This window comes from Schistocerca piceifrons, chromosome 4, assembly GCF_021461385.2.
Source record: "Schistocerca piceifrons isolate TAMUIC-IGC-003096 chromosome 4, iqSchPice1.1, whole genome shotgun sequence".
Taxonomy (NCBI): domain Eukaryota; kingdom Metazoa; phylum Arthropoda; class Insecta; order Orthoptera; family Acrididae; genus Schistocerca; species Schistocerca piceifrons.
Window position 1 is genome coordinate 564702033 of NC_060141.1, and position 22966 is coordinate 564724998.

Genomic DNA, 22966 nt, shown 5'->3' on the forward strand with positions numbered 1-22966 from the left:
GTGTGTGTGTGTTTGCAGCTCAAGCAGTTTGGATGAAATAATTCATTGATTGAGGGTTCTTTAAATCTATTTACAAACGGGCCAGAAGTTCATTAAGTACTAGCTTACTGCGAATCAGCGTGATGAGCCCAACATGATTTTTAAATTCATTACTAATAAGCGCGTAGAAAGAACAAACATATCAATTTGCTATAGCTGCAGCGCTAAAATTTTTCATTTTAAGTAAAACTTGAAAAAACGTGTATTTTTATTCGTAATATTTCCACTGATTTAAAATATTGGTTTATAATAGAAATTGGGAAAAAGTGATGACTATTATTTTAATAAAAATGCCTGCGGTTAGAAGGTAGTAACCAACATACGACGTAAGAATCGGAGTGGTATTCTAGAGACAATAGTGTACCTGTCGTAGTGGAGTGTGGTCTGTTAAACGATACATCTGTACGTGCAGTGTGTGTAAGACTTGCCCCCAGGTGGTGTTTAAGATAGTTTCTCGCTGTCGTGCTCGGATATCGGCTGGATTGCAGAATGGCACAACCCTTAGTTTGAAAGTATTTTATAAAGTACGTTAGAAATGAAGTACAATGCTTCATTTGCTTTAAAAGATTAATAACGAAAGGAAGCACAACAAACTTTTATCTTATAAGGAGAAAACATCCACAATGTTCCTTGGAAACGAAGGTAAATTTGATTGATATACTTATTATTTTATTGACGTTCTATAAACTTGCCGGCCGAGTGGCCGAGCGGTTCTTGGCGCTACAGTCTGGAACCGCGCTACCGCTACGGTCGCAGGTTAGAATCTTGCTTCGGGCATGGATGTGTGTGATGTCTTTAGGTTAGTTAGGTTTAAGTAGTTCTAAGTTCTAGGGGACTGATGACCTGAGATGTTAAGTCCCATAGTGCTCAGAGCCATTTGAACCATTTCTATAAAATTGGGACAGTAACCCTTACTTTGTGGTTGCTTCACGGTAGAAAACTTATACCATCTAAAAGTGACGAGGCAGAGAAGTCATCCATCCACTTGCGATCTTTCGCTCTCGCTGTCACAGCGCCCGTCTCTTTCAATTTCGCAATCTTTGCTTGAGACAGTGAGACAGAGTTCTGACGCATCCTCAACCACTCATCGATCGTGATCTCCTGCTCCTTCACCTTCATCAGAATTTTTCAATCTTCGTTCGAAGTCCACTATTATTAGCAACAGACATCCGAAAATCAACCGGTTTTTACGTGCAGTTTTAACAGTCAGGTTAAATTGGATTACGAGCGATTTTAACAGTGAGGTTAAACTGGAGACGAAGGAACCGGGAAGCCGACTAGTAGAATTTTACACATAGCATAATTTAATTATCGCTGACGCTTGGAGTTGGGTTGTTTAGGGAAGAAGACCAAAAAGCGAGGTAACCGGTCTCATTGAATTAGGGAAGGACGGGGAAAGACGTCGGCCGTGCCCTTTCAAAGGAACCATCTCGGCATTTGCCTGGAGCGATTTAGGGGAATCAGGGAAAACCTAAATCAGTATGGCCGGACGCAGGATTGAACCGTCGTCCTCCCGAATGTGTGTCCAGTATGCTAACCTCTGCGCCACCTCGCCCGATACTGAAACTTGCTTTAAGAATCACGAAAGAAGGTTGTATACACGGAAGAGTCCTGGAAACACTGGAAGGTTAACTGGAGGAAAGAAAGAAACTGCCTACATGAAAATTAAAGAGGCCTTTGGAGAAAAGAGAAGTAGTTCTATCAATGTCAAGAGTCCAGACCGAAAACCAGTACTAACCAAAGAAGGGAAACCTGAAATGTGGAAGGAATATATAGAGGGCTTACACAAGGGAGATGAACTTGAAGGCAATATTCTAGGAAGGGAGGAGGACGTAGATGAGGATGAGACGGGAGATATGATTCTACGAGAAGAATTTGACAGAGCACTGAGAAACATAAGTCGGAACTAGGGCTCTGGAGTAGACGATATTCCGTCAAAACTACTGATAGCGTTGGGAGAGCCAGCAGGTGAAATACCCTCAGACTTCAAGAGGACTGTAACAACTCCAGTTGCAAAGAAAGCAGGTGCTGACAGGTGTGGATGTTACCGAACTATCAGTTTTAATAACTCATTGTTGTAAAATACTAAGACGAATTCCTTATAGAAGTATGGAAACCCTTGTAGAAGCCTATCTTAGAGAACATCAGACTGGATTCCGGGGAAAGGTACGAATACGTCTCTTTGACGACAGGTTAACGAAAAGCAAACCTACGTTTATAACTTTAGTAGATTTAGAGAAATGTTTTGACTATGTTGACTGGAATATTCTCCTTGAAATTCAGAAAGTATTATGGGTAAAATACAGAGCGCGAAAGGCTATTTGCAACTTGTACAGAAACCAGACGACGGCTACAAGAGTTGAGCGGCTTGAAAAGAAAGCAATAGTTGAGAAGGGACTAACGTGAGGCAGGGTTGCAGCCAATCAGCATTGTTATTGAATCTGTACATTGAGCAAGCAGTAAAGGAAACCAAAGAAAAATTTTGAATGGGAATTAAACTTCATGAAGATGAAATGAAGGCATTGAGGTTTGTCAATGATAGTTTCCTTCAAAGGCAGCAAATGACTTGGAAGAGCAGTTGAACGGAATGGACAGCGACTTGAAAGGAGGATATAAGATCAACATCAATAAAATCAAAACATGGATGATGGAATATAGTCGAATTAAATCAGGTAATGCTGAGAAAATTAGATTAAGAAACGAGACACTAAAAGACGTAGAGACTGCTGGCTATTTGGGCAGTAGACTGGCAACAGCAAGAAAATCGTTTTGAAGGAAAGAAATTTGCTAACATCGAATATACATTGACGGAATAAAAGTCGCAGCACCGATAAGGAGTTGTGCGACATAAACGAAGATTTGTTGTCGTGTTTCTGCATCTAAAAGATGACATCTGTTCAAATTTCGCGCCAGTCGCATATGAGTGGCGCTAGTAGTGCCATTACGAGGATACAAATCAGGTTTGCTTTAAACACGCTATGTAACGGTCTTTAGTGCGGCTACCTTTGAGACTGAACGTAGTGAGTTGATGGTAGTCAAGAACCATTGTAAGGCGACAATGACGTCATTATCAACGCGTCATTGAGTTTGAAGTGGCTAGTGTATTAGGGCTACGAAGAGTTGAATGTTCCTTCTGCGATGATGCAGAAAGACTCGGCAGGAATGTTGCCACTGTACGTGACTACTCGCAGTGGTGGTCCCAGGAATGTACGGTAGCACTAGGACGGCGATTTGGCACTACCGAGAGGGAAGAGAATCGTGTTAGACGTATGGTTGTTGCGCATCGTACTACATTTGCAGCAGCAGTTTGAGCAGCGGTTGGCAGCACAGTGTCACAATGAACTGTTAAAAATCTGCTACTTCAAGGACGGTTCTGGGTCAGACGCCCTACATCGTACATTCCACTGATCCTAAACCACCGCCATTTGCCCCATTTGCCGGTCGTTGTGACCGAGCGGTCCTAGGCGCTTCAGTCCGGAACTGCGCGACTGCTACGGTCGGAGGTTAGAATCCTACCTCGGGCATGGACGTGTGTGATGTCCTTAGGTTAGTTAGGTTTAAGTTTTTCTAAGTTCTAGGGGACTGATGACCACAGCAGTTAAGTCCCATAGTGCTCAGAGCCATTTGAACCATTTTTTTGCTACGGTCGCAGGTTCGAATCCTGCCTCGGGCATGGACGTGTATGATGTCCTTAGGTTAGTTAGGTTCAAGTAGTTCTAAGTTCTAGGGGACTGATGACCTCAGATGATAAGTCCCATAGTGCTCAGAGCCATTTGAACCATTTGCCCCATTTGATGCCAAACGAAAGCTCATCGGAGGACAGGGTGCGAGGCTGTTGCGTTTGCCTCGGTGACGTGTTTTGGATAGAAGGAGGCTAGTTGGCGGTTTGCCTGCCGCCAAAGTGTCTGCGTGGTAGACATTCTGGACCTACACCTGGAGTTATGGTCTGGGGTGCGATTCCATATAACATCAGTAACGATCTCGTGGTTATCCCACGCACCCTGACTGCAAATTTGTACGTCAGTCTGGTGATCCGACCTGTTGTGCGGCCATTCATGAACAGCATTGCATGGGATGTTTTCCACCTCGATAACACTCTCCTACACGCCGCTATTGTAACTCTTGGGCTCTACAGAGTGTCGAAATGTCGCCTGGACCTGTTCGATTAGTACATCCGTCTCCAGTCGAGCATATTTGGTACATCATCGGACGACAACTCCACCGCCATCCACAACTATCATTAACCGTCATTGTATTGACCAACCAAGTACAACAGGCATGGAACTCAATCCTACGAACAGTCGTCCAGCACTTGTACAATACAATGCATTCTCTTTTGCCTGTCTGCAAGCAATATTCTGGCGGTCACACCGGTTATTAATGTAACAGCATTTCAAATTTTCAATGGCTTACCTCGCGCTTACATTAATATGTGATCTTGCAATGTTAATCATTTAAAATACTAGGGTAATCCCAAAAGTAAGGTCTCCTATTTTTTTTTATAAGTACAGAATTCTGTTAGTGTTGTAGTTCGTCACACTGTTATGAAGAGTGCTTCAGGTGCTGTGTGTAAACATGCGCACGCCGCGCTGAGGCACTCAGTCTTGACTTGGCAGCCGCTGAGAATGGAGCACCTGTTGGATGTTGCCGCCAAGTGCGAAATGCGCGCAGATATTCGGTTTTTGAACTCAAAGGGCACTGCGTCGATTGAAATCCATCGCCAATTGACCGAAGTTTGTGGTGGATGCATGGATGTCAAAAATGTTTGTAAGTGGTGAAAGGACTCTGTCGGATTCCTTTCATGTTAATTTCTTAAATATGTTGTCATTTACGGCACAAATTCCTCTTCTAAATTTACTGTGGTGTTTCTGACTATCTGGGAGGAGACTGAGCAGTGGAACGCGTTACTTTTACACATAAACAAGAACGATCTGTCACACTACTACACTTTAAAACACAGTTTATATGTAATTCATGTCACACAGTCTCATACGGAACCTACATCCGCTTTCTTTTATATACTGTATATGATAAGATACTGTCATCCCCCTTCCCTTCTGTGTGAGAGGATGAATGAGCAAATGTATTTCTAGTTGCATGCTTAATGGTAGCAGACAAGCCTGTCTGCTAGAGAACAGTAGAACCAACGTTGAAACAGGTAGCTACGCTTTCTAAAAGCAGAGAGGTTTCTATTCTAAGTATGGTCCTGTCCGTCCCTTGTCATGTTGGTATAGGGATATACCTCTCTGGTCACTTCCGTTTGTATTTGTGAAGCACGCTCGGTAGGAGCCCAGGTCAGTCTGTCTGCGGTGAGCGTCTGAAGTGGTAAGACCTCCGGCTAAGCGCGTGTCTGCTAAGTCCGTAGGACAGTGGATTTCTTAAGTTCAGCGTAACTCAAAATTTAATTACCTTTATTTTAGGTTAAAATCTAAAATATTTAATGTTATCTTAAACTGCAACGCAGTGTATTTCGAGTGTGAAGTTCAGAATATCTTCCAGTAGTTGCTTTGTCACTACTTTGTGAGTAAAGTGGAACCACGTGTTGATCAGTAACTCTAACTAAGATCATCAATCTTAAATGCGAATGTGCGTGAGATTATAACGTCTCGTCTTGACAATATTTTTCAATATAGCAACTTTTCTTTATGTTCAACCCACGTGGGGTGTACTTTGTGAGACCAGTACCACGTGCTTATACAATTGTTTGACCTATCAGGTTAATAGTAAGACGATAGTAACCAGTTCGAGGTTTTTCTTTTGTAAATTGCGTTTCGATGTAATTTATTTTAATTATCAAAATTATTGTGGAGTTACACTCTTTGTGTAAACCAAGTTGACCACGTGAAGCTTGTGGTGTAAGCATCAAAGTAGGCCTCAGCTATTCCTTTTGGGAAGATTCCACAGAGAGTTAGTATGAATTTAGTATACCAGTGTGTGGTAATTTCATGATGGACAAGACTGCGCTACGAACGTAACTTCTTTGGGTGAAAATTGAATCGGTTGGTTGTGGTTAATTTCCTCTTGCATATGTTTCAACGTTCTTCATGTGTTATTTTGTGAATGCAGTGTTGTATGTAGTCTCCCAATCTTGGCTCCCTATTTGATGTGTTCCGTAAGATTACAAACTCACATTTACACAATCCTAAATAAGGCACCAGTTTAGTTATGAATCAAGTTTGATATGCTGAAATTTTAACGGAACAATGATCAATGTTAAATAAATGTCCAAATATAAACTGATTTATTTCTTTTTATTTAAATTGTCTTTTTATATATATATATATATATATATATATATATATATATATATATATATATATATATATATATATATATCAACGGTTATCGTAATATGAGCACTAAAAGATTATAATTAATGTTAGTCTGGTTGGGAATTTGGTAAGCTAGATTGGATACCTGGCGAAACAGTTGCGCAGTAATACAAGGTTAACTTCCTCAGATAGCTCACAGTTTTTAACCCACTTCTATGGTATTGAATATCAGCACCGCTTTCATAACAAATTAAAGCAACAACATTACACATGGCGACCCTGTTCTGTGATTCCGCTAGACTCTGGAATCTCTGAAACGTTAGATTGCGAGCGTTGTATAATCTTAATTTTTTTTCCCTGCAGCACTCAAACAACTTCTGTGTTGTTTCTGAGCAGACTTTCAAAAGATTCACGGTGTTGTTGAGCGGCGTTGTGTTGTTTGTCTTTTTTTGTTTTCTATATTTGTGTGTTTTATATGTATGTGTTTTTTTTCTCGCTTGTAAATTGCACTGACTTCGATCAAAGATGCGTACTAGGTTGGGTGCCTTTCGTGTGACTGTCGTGATTTTCGGGGGATACATTTATTCTGATTAGTGTGTTGCATACCGGGTATAAATTGAACTAATGCAGACACGTAACCAAGCTAAAAGTAGGCGGTCCAACAACTTAAGCAACATGGACCAGGGGGACAATTTGATTTCGAATATTAACGCGTCGTACTGCTCCGAAAATGCATTGGGGAATACTTCAGAGGAAATGCAAAACAGGACGAACGGGTTCACATCAGAGCCAGAAATTAATTTGCCTCCAACTAACCAAATTGATTTGGCAGAACTCATGAAAGCCTTATTGTAGCAAAATAAAGAAAACGCAGAGAAATCTGAAAAATCGATCCGAGAGCTAGGCGAACAAATGACGCAAAAATCTGAAAAATCGATCCGGGAGCTAGGCGAACAAATGACGCAGAAATCTGAAAAATCGATGCGACACCTAGGCGAACAAATAGACGAAAAACTAATCCAGCAGACAAATAAAGTCGACAAGTCGATGCAGAGAGTGTCCGATGATATCCCACAAAGAATAAACACTCTGGCAAGCGAAATAAAAAGTGATATTATGAAAGAATTAGGCCGTATGTTTGAACAAATCGATGATTGTCTGCAAGCCTTAGAACAGGGCAAGTGAAGTCACGATGCGGAATCGAAAGAGAGCGAGGAACATCTACTTAGGAATTTCCAAGTGCTGAGAGAAGAATGCCAAAGGGAATACCAGCAGGTACTCTCCAGGGTCCAGGAGGCGGAAACGCATTGTCCCGCATCCGTTAGCAACACAGTAGCGGACAACAGTGATTCACGCAATCGAACAGGAAGTAGAGCAATTGAAGCATACTGGGGCGGAGGACAACGGACAAATACATGATAAGATTGCGGCATTAGCGGACATCGTAGGCATGATGAAGGTGACGGAGAGCGATAACAATACTACACCGGTAGCGGTCGTAGAGACCGAAGAAATGTGTTCACTTCTTAGATTTCAGAAGGGACAGTTCGAAGAGAACAGGCGGCACAAAGCTGTAACAGGCGAATTACAAGAATGCGTGGCGCATCTAGAAAGCCGCATTGGGTGTGATTCCGTCCTCGCAAATAGCAATAAAAATAGCTGTACGCACAGTGCAGAGAGGGACTCCGGCCACGAGGGAGATTTTGACGACAGGGAAGAATATATTTTGAGGAGCGGACATGAGAAAAATAGAAACATTCAAGGGCCTCGCCGGGAGGAAATGCGGGGATTTGATTTCAAACATTTCCTTATGGTGAGAAAGTTTGAGATATTTCGAAATTCGCAAAAAGGAATACATCCACGAGCATGGCTCGAGCAATTTGAGTTCTGTCTTCCCCCCGACTGGGCAAGTTCACATAAGATAGAATATATGTGTGGCTATTTGGGAGGCGAACCGGCGATTCGCATGAGGTCGGCAGCGCGTCACTGCAACTCCACTCGGGAGTTTCGACAAGCCTTTCTGTCCGCCTATTGGTCGGAAGCGGCACAAGATAGGGTCAAGCATGGCATAATTATGCTGCCAAATTTGGACCAGTCTGGTTTCGGCAGCGCAGCACGCCTATTCGACCACATGCTGCAGGTAAATCAATTTCTACACGACCCATACGGGCCTGCGGAACTAATTAGGATGTGCATCACCAAATTGCCGATGCACTTGCGCCATGTCATTCTTGCGGGAAGATGCAAAGAGGACGTGGAAACGTTTAAGACACTTCTCCAAGAATTGGAATATAATACAGCAGAATGCCCGCCTAATCCGGCACAAAGTTATTACGGGGCACAGCAGCGCGATCGCAGTCGTGGTCGTAGTTCTAATCAACGGCGTAACTGGTCGTCGCTACGCGAACGGAACAATAATCGGGACCGACCGTATAGAAACTGGGGTAACAGTCGCGAACACAGGTGGAACAACAGAAATGATCGAGAACGTGGACAGCATCGTGAACGCAACAGTTACGGCAACCAGAATCGATAGTACTATGAACACGGTGGGAATAGGATTGTAGGCGGAGCACCACATGATGTTGGAATTCGGCCGGCCAACCCTAGACATAATTCAGCGAATGGGAATGAACAAACCCGGCAATGACAAATGATCAGCGCAGAAGGCGCCCAATTGGAACAAATGACTGACATGGCAAATGAGTACATAGGGTGTATAGAGAGGAGAATGAATTGATTAGTTTACATTTGTGACATATGCATTTTGAATAATATGTTGGTAAAAATAATGATAAAGCTGTTTCTATGTGATTGATTGAAGTGATGTTCGTGTTTTTTTTTTCTTTCCTTGTGCAATTAGGATTTAGGTTGGTTCAAATGTGAAGATAAAAGGTTTCTTGGTGAACGAGTGAAATGTTGTTTATGGTTTTTTTGTGTAAATTGAAAAGAGTCGTTCCTGAGAGAAGCAAGATCTGTGTTGAATTAATGCAAAACTCAGGGGAATATCCGATCTGTGGGTATTATGGGTCTGGCAAACCCAGGTCCCCAGCTGTTAGTAGCCTTGTTTCCGATTTTCTGCTTTCAGTGCTACTATCTATCTATTACTATTCTATATCTGTCGGTATAAATGAGGATCTCTTACTACAGTATGCGTGCTATATGAATATTTTAAGATAGGAGAACTCTCAGAAAGGAATGAGTGAGTTTAGAATATTGAAAACAGGATGCAATAATACGATTGTTTAACCATTGGCTTCCCAATATGCGATGATATGTTAATATTGATGATATATGTCTTTTTTGCTCTTTATAGCTCAGTATGTAAAGTGCTGTCAGTGAATTTCGTCACTATATTGATTCCCTTCAAGGTGAAAGAAGAATTGTGGTTTGTGTAATTTACGTGGCCCTGAAATATTATTGTGATAGTCAAATACGAGCAGTTTTTCAGCAAATGGAGAATGGAACAGAAATATGGATCCATTCTGTAGTCTTGATTGATGTTGAGCTCGAGCTTGAAAAATTATTCTGTGTTAATACTTGTCCTAGAAAAGCGACGTTTATGTGTTTTGCTGATGCTGTGAGCATTACAGCTTACTGTTTTTGCTGGTGTGGGATGCACTGCAGCCTATATGAGTTGAACTGCAGAAATTTCCCTCTTGAAGGTAGAGAAAGATTAAATAATTTTGATTATGGGACCGAAGGAAAGCTAGGTTTAATGTAATAAGGATGAAGCAAAACATTTGTCATTTAAACTACCGGAGGATTCGGATCTTTTGTGTCAGTTGTAAGTTCAATAGGATGTTAAGATGAAACTGTTTTACAGAATAGAATTGACCACAATTTTGCCATTCGTGAGAAATGAATCCAGAATACCCACCACAGGCGAAATAACTGATTTGGAAGCGAAAGGTAACTTAAAGAAGGAACGAAATGGGAGCGAAACGGGTAAGAAAATGTAGTATAACCTGTATAATGAAAATATTTTTACCCTTATCAGAGTCACCTGTGTGATTAATTCTTGTGATAACGTAATTTTAGATGAAATTGTCTTACTGTTTTATGTGTATACATATGAGTATGATAAATGTATAATTGCGAGTCTCTTATCAGGTGTGTCAACTGGTATAAATGTTTTGGCGTGCAAATAACCATTGTTCTTTTTACTATGTATGTTTAAGGAAAGTTTCTCCATATTTATCATGTGACAAGACATATGCCACGAGCGTCAAGAAGAGGACGAATCAGAACAATGTTGTAGTGGTATAAACACTTTGTTGAAGTAGCATTAAATAGCTTGTTGGATTAACTAGTAGTGGATTGAAGTAGAATTTTGAGTAATACATGTTTATGGGTAGTTAGTTTGTAATATAGACAACAAGTGTGCATGTGTGTGCGTGTGTGTGTGTGTGTGTGTGTGTGTGTGTGTAGATAACATGTGAACCCTATGCTGCCCTGACCTTTACTTGGACAAGGCATAATCCTATTCATTTTAGTGAATTAATAAGTAACATTTGATTTATTAAAACGCAAGTGAACCACATTAGTGATGTGGATTTAGATATTATATTGTCAGTTCATTTAATTTTTATTTTTATACTGTTAAGTCATTTCACTTTTACTTTTTATATTGTCAAGTCATTTAACTTTTATTTTTTTATTGTCGATTCATCCAACTTTTTTATTTAAAAAAAATTAAGTCTCACTTTTGTTCTTAAAAATTGTGAAAGACAATACTAAGTGGTATTATGTATGACACTGTGTAATCACATAACTATGATGAACAGTTTCTGTGAATGCAGTTGAGAACGAACCGGCTCAACTCTTATGAGACAGCGGGAGCAGCGAGGAGGAGGACTAGTTGTAAACAGGCGGGTTTCCCGGCAGGACACACAGTCAACCGGGCCACTTCGGGAGCACGGTCACAACAAAAGAATGGTGCGGGACAAACACTTTCCCTTGCACCCGGAGCTAATGGCCGGCCGCACCAGTGCGACCCTTCGTGGAGGCGATGATCTGAGATGGGCAAGCGGTCCACTGCGCGGAAATCCATCTGCTGGCAACGCACCACACGCACGCGATTGTGACAAGACGGCCGCGGTGAAACGACAGAAGACAGGGGATAAAGGGGCGTGGAGCCTCTTGACAGGTACTGTCCAGAGAAACTTGCAGGCGTCAAGGACGACTATCAACATTTCCTGGCGGATGCCCACTGTCAAGCGACAGTAAATCATGGTTCGATGTTCACTGGTCGTTAAGGGTGGCACAAAGAAGAGCCACTAAGTGTCATCCTTGCCCAGGAATACCAACCTGGCGTGTCAAACGAGGATACCACACGAATTTGACAACACAAACGTTGAACCAAATCAAGATGTACGTGACACGGGCCACCAAGAGAAACTTCATGAGAGGGTAGAGACGGCGGGATTGCACGCAACAGATGGATAAAAATCCCTACTGACAGCTGCGGCGACGAACAGCCCCCCCCCCCCCCCCCCCCTCCTGTTATATTGTGCCTCGGAACAGTGGAACTACTGAGTGTGTCAGGGAACAGTGATTATACGGTTCTTAGTGCAATGGATATATGTGTGTTTCTGTCAGAGAAGCTTTGACTCGTGTGTTTCGCAGGGGTTTGAGTTATTGGTGTTTATTAGACTAATTCTTGTACTTTGCAGGTGTTCTATTTATTGTTTTTTTAGACTTTGACTCTTGTATTTTGCAGGTGTTTTATTTATTGGTGTTTCTTTTAGACATTGACTATTGTACTTGCAGAGCTGTTTTATTGATCAATGTTTGTTCTTGTGTGATGTATTAGATGTGTGATATTTTGTTTCGTAAATTCATTCCTGTGGCATTGCTTCGTTTATCAGTCAGATAGCTATTCATTCTCATTGGACTGTGATCGATTAGCCTTTGCATGGGGCATATTTATAGTGAGGAACCCCATAAGGGTAACAATCACATAATTAATTGTAGTTCAGTATAATGACACAGTGATTATTGTTTGCTAACTAACTGAAATATAGTAGAGTGATTAAATTAGTGCCACAAAGTTATTTTAATTCTACAAATTATTAGTTTTATAAGATATAGAATTTTTTTGCGATAACCACTTTCTAAAACTTTTTTTTTTTTTTTTGCTTTTGCAGATTGTGCATTGTAATGTTCTGCTTTATAATACTGATGTTATTTTCATGTTCTTTTTTAATTACTGTGGCACCTTTACTATTTTTATAAATTTTACTTGTTAATAAACAGTCATAAAATTTCCTTTGATCAGTTGGCTCTTGCAATGAGCAAATACTGGTGAACTCCATAAGGATAACAACCAGAAATTGCTTTCATATTAATGACACAGGAACCATTGTTTTTACTTGCTGTCCGAATTAGGTCTACACTATCTTTTTAATAGGTGACACAAATTGTTTTTTTTCTTTGAAATTGGTAGATTCGAAAGATTTGTTGAAATTATTGTGTTTTAGCAAGTAGCTGGTGACCTTTTGCCTTTTCTTTACATTTTTGGTTTAAGTAGGGTGTGAGAAGCCTGCTTGGGAATGTCCTAGCATGGCCAGAAAATTCCCTGCACAGTCTTTTCCCGGAGCGTTGGGGTTATGAAAGGACTCTGTCGTATTCCTTTCATGTTAATTTCTTAAATATGTTGTCATTTACGGCACAAATTCCTCTTCTAAATTTACTGTGGTGTTTCTGACTATCTGGGAGGAGACTGAGCAGTGGAACGTGTTACTTTTACACATAAATAAGAACGATCTGTCACACTACTACACTTTAAAACACAGTTTATATGTAATTCATGTCACACAGTCTCATACGGAACCTACATCCGCTTTCTTTTATATACTGTATATGATAAGATACTGTCATCCCCCTTCCCTTCTGTGTGAGAGGATGAATGAGCAAATGTATTTTTAGGTGCATGCTTGATGGTAGCAGACAAGCCTGTCTGCTAGAGAACAGTAAGACCAACGGCAGAACAGGTAGCTACGCTTTCTAAAAGCAGAGAGGTTTCTATGCTTAGTATGGTCCTGTCCGTCCCTTGTCATGTTGGTATAGGGAGATGCCTCTCTGGTCACTTCCGTTTGTATTTGGGAAACATGCTCGGTAGGAGCCCAGATCAGTCTGTCCGCGGCGAGCGTCTGAAGTGGTAAGATCTCCGGCTAAGCGCGTGTTATCTTAAACTGCAACGCAGTGTATTTCGAGTGTGAAGTTCAGAATATCTTCCAGTAATTGCTTTGTCACTACTTTGTGAGTAAAGTCGGAACCACGTGTTGATCAGTAACTCTAACTAAGATCATCAATCTTAAATGGGAATTTGCGTGAGATTATAACGTCTCGTCTTGACAATATTTTTTAATATAGCAACTTTTCTTTATGTTCAACCCACGTGGGGTGTACTTTGTGAGACCAGTACCACGTGCTTATACAATTGTTTGACCCATCAGGTTAATAGTAAGACGATAGTAACCAGTTCGAGGTTTTTCTTTTGTAAATTGCGTTTCGATGTAATTTTTTTTAACTATCAAAATTATTGTGGAGTTACACTCTTTGTGTAAACCAAGTTGACCACGTGAAGGTTGTGGTGTAAGCATCAAAGTAGCCCTCAGCTGTTCCTTTCGGGAAGATTCCACAGAGAGTTAGTATGAATTTAGTATACCAGTGCGTGGTAATTTCATGACGGACAGGACTGCGCTACGAACGTAACTTCTTTGGGTGAAAATTGAATCGGTTGGTTGTGGTTAATTTCCTCTTGCATATGTTTCAACGTTCTTCATGTGTTATTTTATGAATGCAGTGTTGTATGTAGTCTCCCAATCTTGGCTCCCTATTTGATGTGTTCCGTAAGATTACAAACTCACATTTACACAATCCTAAATAAGGCACCAGTTTAGTTATGAATCAAGTTTGATATGCTGAAATTTTAACGGAACAATGATCAATGTTAAAATAAATGTCCAAATATAAACTGATTTATTTCTTTTTATTTAAATTGTCTTTATATATATATATATATATATATATATATATATATATATATATATATATATATATATATCAACGGTTATCGTAATGTGAGCACTAAAAGATTATAATTAGTGTTAGTCTGGTTGGGAATTTGGTAAGCTAGATTGGATACCTGGCGAAACAGTTGCGCAGTAATACAAGGTTAACTTCCTCAGATAGCTCACAGCTTTTAACCCACTTCTATGGTCTTGAATATCAGCACCGCTTTCATAACAAATTAAAGCAACAACATTACAGTGGTGTAGAGAGTTTGGAGCTGGTCGCACCGAAATTCACGAGCAAAGGAGCGGGTGACCGTCAGTTTCTGAGGAGACATTGTTGAAGGTTGAGCAAAGCATGTGTGAAGATCGGCGGATCAGTCTGGATGAGCTTTGCACGTTGGTTCCTGAGGTTCCCCGCTCACCGCTCCCGGAATTTTAACGGAAACATTGAACTACCGGAAGTTGTGCGCAAGATGGGTGCCACGCATGCTGACTGAGGACCACGTGCGACAACGAGTTGATGCTTCCCGCGCATTTCTTCACCGCCTTGCAGCCGAACAGGACAACTTTCTGGACTCAATTGTCACCGGTGACGAAACCTGGGCATACCATTTTACACCTGAGACCAAGCAACAATAACGCCAGTGCCGGCATCCTTCTTCGCCAAAGCCGCGGAAATTCAAACAAATTGTCTGCCGGTAAAGTCATGATAAATGTTTTTTGGAATCGGAAAGGGGTATTGTTGATCGACTTTATGCCCCCTGGGACCACAATTAACGCTGACAGGTACTGTGAGACTCTGAAAAAACTCAAACGTGCATTTCAGAACCGGAGAAGAGGAATGTTGAGCAACGGTGTACACATTCTCTATGACAACGCTCGCCCACACATCGCTCGGCAAACCGTTGCTCTCCTGCAACAGTTTCAATCACCCACCCACCCTATAGTCCTGACTTGGCGCCCAGTGACCATCACCTGTTCCCTAAGTTAAAAGAACATTTGGCCGGAAAGCGATTCAGCTCCGACGACGAGGTGAAAGAAGAGGTTCATAACTTTTTGAACAGCATGGCGGCGAGCTGGTGTGACATGGGCATACAAAAACTGCCACAGCGTCTACAAAAATGCATCGACAGAAATGGTGATTATGTCGAAAAACAGGTAAATGTTCAAGCTGTAAACGGATGTAAACCATTGCAGAAATAAACAGGTCTATGTACTTATAAAAAAATAAGAGACCTTACTTTTGGGGTTACCCTCGTATTATCTGCGGAGCTAGTAGGCATATAAACTTGCACTACCGTAGTAGGTGTGGGCTTCGTGTCTATCTTGGCCACAATAATGCGTTCACTATGCTGTTTGTAGTAGCTTACCCGCATTCCTATTAATTTATTCATCATTACACCTACTCCTGCATTACGCCTATTTGATTTTGTATTTATAACCCTGTATTCACCTGACCAAAAGTCTTGTTCCTCCTGCCACCGAACTTCACTAATTCCCACTATATCTAACTTTAACCTATCCATTTCGCTTTTTAAATTTTCTAACCTACCTTCCCGATTAAGGGATCTGACATTCCACGCTCCGATTCGTAGAACGCCAGTTTTGTTTCTCCTGATAGCGACGTCCTGTTTAGTAGTCCCCGCCCGGAGATCCGAATGGGGGACTATTTTACCTCCGGAATATTTTACCCAAGAGGACGCCATCATCATTGAATCATACAGTAAAGCTGCATGCCCTCGGGAAAAATTACGGCTGTAGTTTCCCCTTGCTTTCAGCCGTTCGCAGTACCAGAGCAGCAAGGCCGTTTGGGTTAGTGTTACAAGGCCAGATCAGTCAATCATCCAGACTGTTGCCCCTGCAACTAGTGAAAAGGCTGCTGCCCCTCTTCAGGAACCACACGTTTGTCTGGCCTCTCAGTAGATGCCCCTCTATTGTGGTTGCACCTACGGTACGGCCATCTGTATCGCTGAGGCACGCAAGCCTCCCCACCAACGGCAGGGTCCATGGTTCATGGGGGGGGGGGGGGGGGGGTCGTATTATCTAGACAAATGTATTCCCGAAATTTGTTTGCTCTGCATTAATAATTTCTTGGTGCTATGATTTTTTTTTTTGTTAGTGTACAAATGCTTTTATTAAGATGTTTTTTTTTTTGTAATTTTTTTGGGTGGTGTGCGGTCCACGCATGGACAGCAGTTATTGCAGACGCTTCCAGTCCTCGATACGATCGTGCTGAAATAGAGCCAGTGTTGCTCTGCAGCACTAATTCGCTTGGCGTACGCTACACACGGGAGTGTAAAAGCTAGGGGAGACAGATTGCGGCATGAGAGCGCGCTTTGGCAGGCAGCAGGGCGACCGCCGCAGGGAAGCCGTACGTGTGTAGTACGTGCATGGTAGGGCAGGCGGCGCTGTGCCGCCTTTGTGCTGGGCTCGCGCGCGTGCTGGCTCTCTCACGAGTGTCGCGCCGACTGGCGCCGCTTCCGCTCCCACGCGGACTTCCGCACTGCGGTCACCTCTGTCCGCTGTCCGCCGCTGTCTCACGCTGCCGCCGGACACCGGCCTGCGCAGCGCCGGTGGACGTTTCGGTCCCTCTGCGAACGAGCCACCGCGGCGGTTCCCGCAAATGTGCTGGGTCCCACAGAGATGGAAAGGCAAACGGTATGGCACATTTTGAGGACCGAAGCAGACCTAAAACCGTCGGCACACGGATCGTGCTGTCGAACGTTAACGCTGAGCGTGCCAAGTTCAACGCGCTGCTGAACGCTCAGGAACGATGCGACTTGTGCATACGGTACGTGGGCCCCCAACGTGGTATACAGTATACGATCGCAACGCACTCCAGCGGCAGTTGAGGTATGTTTCTAGTTCGTAAATCACACTCTTTACTCAATGGGCGCGCTTATAATTCCCACGTTAGCTCTACTAAAACGCACGTTTTCTCCATCGTCCACGAAAAGGAAAGTACCATATCCAATCAGTAAGGACACAGGCTTATGAAAGTTCCATTACAACAGTGCGGTGCAAATTTGAAATCCTTCTCCGCATAAGATAAACATTATTTCATCATTCCCACATTGTAGTACAACCCCAAGGTCAGTCTTACTTAATCACTGTTCCTACCCAGTAGCAGAATCTTTGCAACATGTGAATTACGAAGCGTAAAAGAAAAAGGAGCAAAATATCTTTATACAAATAGCGCAAGCTGTCTTGTAGATTAAGCCAAAAGAACAAAGTCACCCCTCAAAAAAAGGTGAACTTATATTAACATAACATCAAATATTATAGTATATACTTATATTAAACTAATAACAAAGTATCAGAACCTAATAAAAACGCGAATGTTAGGAAATAAAATTTAGTAGTGTCAAGACACGAACCACCGTCCCAACCAACAAACAATACAAGACAATGACGCTACTTTCTTTTTTTTAAATCTCATTTTGTTCGTTTTCGTTCGTTCTATTTGCTCGGGGCGGACGTCGCAAGACACCCGTTTCAGTTCGTCGTTGATCCATTAACTCAGTTTTTTTTTTAAATTACAACTCGTTACGCTAAACCAACAATAGACCAATAGCAGGCAATCATAGTATGTTACCCCTTGCAGAAAACTTTATCGTAGATATGTTACTAATTAAAATTTAATTATAACAAATTTAACCAAGAATAATGCGTTTTGGGTGGATCTTCAGTGTGTCGCTGCCTTCAAATAGCCTACTCTCATAATACGCAAGTTACAATAATTCTTTTGCCATGAATATGATGTTTCTCATTATTTTATTGGAACGAATCACACAATCAACAACGGGTTTTCCAGTGATTCTCAATTTGCTGGTGCTCAGAAACGGCATATATACATATAAGCTTGAAATGAATGCCAATATGGCGCCTCATAACTGTGTACCGAAGGGAGATGGCGTGCGTGTGACGTAGGTGCCGTTGTGCCATCTCATTGGTCAACGCTCAGACGCACGCTCAGAGTATCTGACATGCCAGATATTGCTCTGCACGTTCGGAAAGACTCCCGAACGTGCTATTCCACGCTATGACGTCAGAAACTCGGCACGCTCAACGCTCAACGTTCGGATGCACGGTCCGTGTGCCGATGGCTTAAGGCCTGCTGACGAGTGTTCCACGCTCTCACTTGACGTCTAATGGCTAATTTTCTAACTTCTCGTGGATCAGTCTGGTTTTGATCTGAGAAAATGAAATGAAATGAGCGTTTGGCGTCACTGGCCGGGAGGCCCCTTACGGGGCAGGTCCGCCCGCCTTGGTGCAGGTCTTATTACATTCGACGCCACATTGGGTGACCCGCGCGCCGGATGGGAATGAAATGATGCTGAAGACAACACCCAGTCCCTGAGCGGAGAAAATCCCCGACCCAGACGGCAATCCCTTATGCTGACCACTCAGCTGTCGGTACGGACTTGATCTGAGAGAACTGACAGAAAGTTCAAATATAGACAATATCATTTAAAAATATATTTATTTTAATTATTTAACCTAGCAAGATAAGTGCCATCAGGCGCTACATCTATATTCACATCTACGTGACTACTCTCAAATTCACACTTCTCATACTTATATGCTTAGCAGAGGAATCTTCGAGCCATCATCAGACTGTATCTCTACCGTTCCACTCTCGAATACCACGCTGGAAAAACGACCATTTAAGTCTTTCCGTAGGAGCTCCGATGTCTCATACACACATCAAAAGAATTTTGCATCACCCCAGCTCCCAGAACTCCTGAAGATAGGCGGTGACTGTGGATGTTATATCACAGACACATTGCCTTTGACTGTTCAGATATGTCACTAAACCCTTCCCAAAGATGTTATCAACCATGCATGAGCAGCGCCTATTAGACGGAGGGAGTCCGACAGCCGATCACTTCCAGTCATTCCACCGAGAACGAGGTACACGGCTCGGTTGTCTGTAGTTCAACCATGTCTAGACGATCAATACCGCGGTTCAATCGTGTCCGCATTCTTACTTTGTGCCAGGAAGGGCTCTCAACAAGGGAAGTGTCCAGGCGCCTCGGAGTGAACCAAAGCGATGTTGTTCGGACATGGAGGAGATACAGAGAGACAGGAACTGTCGATGACATGCCTATTTTATTGGCTCTGAGCACTATGGGACTTAACTTCTGAGGCCATCAGTCCCCTAGAACTTAGAACTACTTAAACCTAACTAACCTAAGGACACCACACATATCCATGCCCGAGGTAGGATTCGAATCTGCGACCGTAGCGGTCACGCGGTTCCAGACTGCAGCGCCTAGAACCGCTCGGCCACCCCGGCCGGCGCCTATTTTGTTACGATGATCATTTCATCCTATCTGGTTGGTAGTCAACTTAACATTCTCGCATTCGGAAGAGAAAGTTGGAGATTGAAATTTAGTGAAAAGATCTCGCCGTCACACTCTCCCCTACTTAGCTCTAATACAACACGAGCTGCCACTCTTTAAATTTTTCGATCCCACACCGCACAACAATACACCGGAAGAGGATCGACAAGCATGGTGAAGGCAGTCTCTGGAGCAGGTCTGTTGCATTTTCTGTGTTTGCCAATAAAACGCAGTCTTTGGCTCGCCTTCCTCACAACGATATCTCTATGATTCTTCCAATATAAGTTGTTCGTAATTGTAGCTCCTAGACATTTAGTTGAGTTCACAGCTTTTAAATTTGTGTGATTCATCATTTAACCGAAATTTGACGGACTCCTTTTAGCGCTCATGTGGATTACCTTAAATTTTTTATCGTTTAGAATCACATGCCACATTTCGCACCGGCCACATACTTTTTCCAAATCATTATCCAATTGGTCTGCATCTTCTGATGACTTTACTCTGGTAAACGATGGCATCATCTGCAGACAATCTAAGAGAGCTGCTCAGATTGTCTCCGAAATGATTTTTATAGGTTAGAGGGAGCAGAAGGCCTATAACACTTCCTTGGGTAACGCCAGATATCAATTCTGTTCTACTCGGTGATTTCTCGTCAGTTACAACGAACCGTGACCTCTCTGACAGGAAATCACGAATCTAACCGCACAACTGCAAAGGATCTCCATAGGCGCGCAATTCGTTTCTCAGTCGTTAGTGAGGAACGGTGAGAAAAACATTTTGGAAATCTAGAAATATAGAATCAATTTGAGATCCCATGTCGATAGTATTCATTACTGTGTGTGAATAAAGAATCAATCGGCTTCACAAGAACGACTTTTTCCGAAATCGTGCTGCTTAAGTGTCAGTAGATCGTTTTCTTCGAGGTCATTCATAATCTTCGAACACAGTACATGTTCCAAAATTCTATTGCAAATCGACGTCAGCTGTATGGGTCTATAATGAAGGGAATTACTTCTGTTTACTTTCTTGGGTACTAGTGTGATCCGTACAACTTTCCGGCCCGTAGGCACGGATCTTCCGTCCAGTAGATGATTGCTAAGTATGGCGCTATTACATCAGCGTACTCTTAAAGGAAACTAATTGGTGTACAATCGGGAGGGAAGACTGGTCTTTATTAACTGATGTAAGTTATATCGCTACGCCAAGTTACTCATATTCGCAGCTGTTCTTAATTCGAATTCTGACCTACACGGTGCAGTCACATTAATAATACCACTGCATATGTTCGACGTCAACTTGCAATAACCACTCAGATGGCAGGTGGTTGCACTAACAGTGGAGGATATGTAAAGCGTGTCGGGGGGGGGGGGGGGACGAGACAAACAGAGCAGTCGTTGTCGCAATGCGGCGGGAACGGAGATGGTTATCTGATGTTCAAAAGGGCATGATCACTGGCTTTCGGGCCAATGGTGGAAGCATTTCCAAAACTGCTAATTTTGGAAACTATTCGCTTGCTGCCATGGTTAAGGAATACAGTGCAGGCAAAACAGCGCTATCCGAAACCAGCGCCGAGGTGACTGTGGTACACCATGGGCCATAAGTAACAGGGGTGAACGACATCTGCCGAGTTGGTTCTTCATAATCAGTGTGCTATGTCAGTGTTGTGTTCGGTGCTGTTCTACAGTGACGTCAAGTGCTGTGATTTTAACCGTGTGCTGGACTTGTACGAGGGTTGAACGAAAAGTAATGCCCCCCCCCCATCCTCGTTAATTGGGTTTGGATGGAAATATTTTAATAAATCAAACGAGAAATAATCCATAGAATGTGATCTTTAATCACCAATGTTCACTTTTCCACGTAATCACCAGCCAATAGGATACATTTCTGCCAACGATGAACAAGTTTTCTGAAGCCGTCACGGAAGAAGTCGACGCTCTGTTTCCGCAACAACAGTCTCACAGCTCTCTCAACGTCTTCATCAGAACCATAATGATGTCCCCGCAGATCGTCTTTCATTATCGGGAACAGATGGAAGTCAGACTGGACTGTATGGAGGATGCTGTACGGTGGTGAGATTCAGTCTCTTAAGTTCTGCTGTTGCGGCAGATGAAGTGTGGGGTTTGGCATTGTTATGCTTCAGGAAAACGTTTCCCTTTTCCTTTCGAACCCTTGTGAAATACCGATTGTGCTTGCAGTTTCTCTCTGAGTTATACGACGATCGTCCTGAATCAATCTGTCAACATTTTGCTTGTGAAACTCGGTGGTTGCTGGTACAGGACGTCCAACTCTTTGTCGCGCAGGTCAGATGTTCCCGCCTCAACATGTTTAAACTTGCTCGCGCATCGACGCACAGTACTCACATCAACACAATCATATAAACTGCTTTCATTCGCTGATGAATCTCCTTTGAGGTGACACCTCCTCTGTCAAGAATTCAATGACTGCACGTTGCTTAAAGCGCATTGACCGACAGTCTGCGCAGGGTTCCATACTTCACACTGTAACAATACAACCGATCAAATGGTTCAAATGGCTCTGAGCACTACGGGACTCAACTGCTGTGGTTATCAGTCCCCTAGAACTTAGAACTACTTAAACATAACTAACCTAAGGACATCACACACATCCATGCCCGAGGCAGGATTCGAACCTGCGACCGTAGCAGTCGCACGGTTCCGGACTGCGCGCCTAGAACCGCGAGACCACCGCGGCCGGCACAACAACCGATCAATGCTAAGGCTTCCCGCCAACTGGAACTGTAGAGAAGAGGCTACAGAAGATGCCAGTACCTGCCGCATACCAATGCTGCCAACTGTTGAAGAGTTACGAAGGTGGAGGCATTACTTTTCAGTCAACCCCCGTACATATTGCCGCTGTCCGTAATTGTTCTGTGATACGCTGCCCATCGCAGCTTTCATGCTACGGCCGTACTTCGCCTTGTGCTCTTCTAATCGCCACAGTTTGTGGTTTTTAGTGTACACTACATTTTTAGATTTTTATCTCCATTTTTACAGTCACCCTTTTTTGTTTGCTATCTTCCATTATGTTCCCCCTTATTATATCTCTATTTCGCCATATTTTCTCCTTTATGTTATTTTAAATGTCCAGTGTATTGTGTATTGTGTATTGAACCTGGGACCTAGAAGCGTCAGAGAGGCTTCGTCCCGCCGTAGCCCTCAGTGGTTCACAACCCCACAACAGCCCACAGAAGTCCATCCACCTCACCGCCGCCCCGCACCGAGCCCAGAGTTATTGTGCGGTTCGGCCCCCCGTGGACATCCTCCGTCCC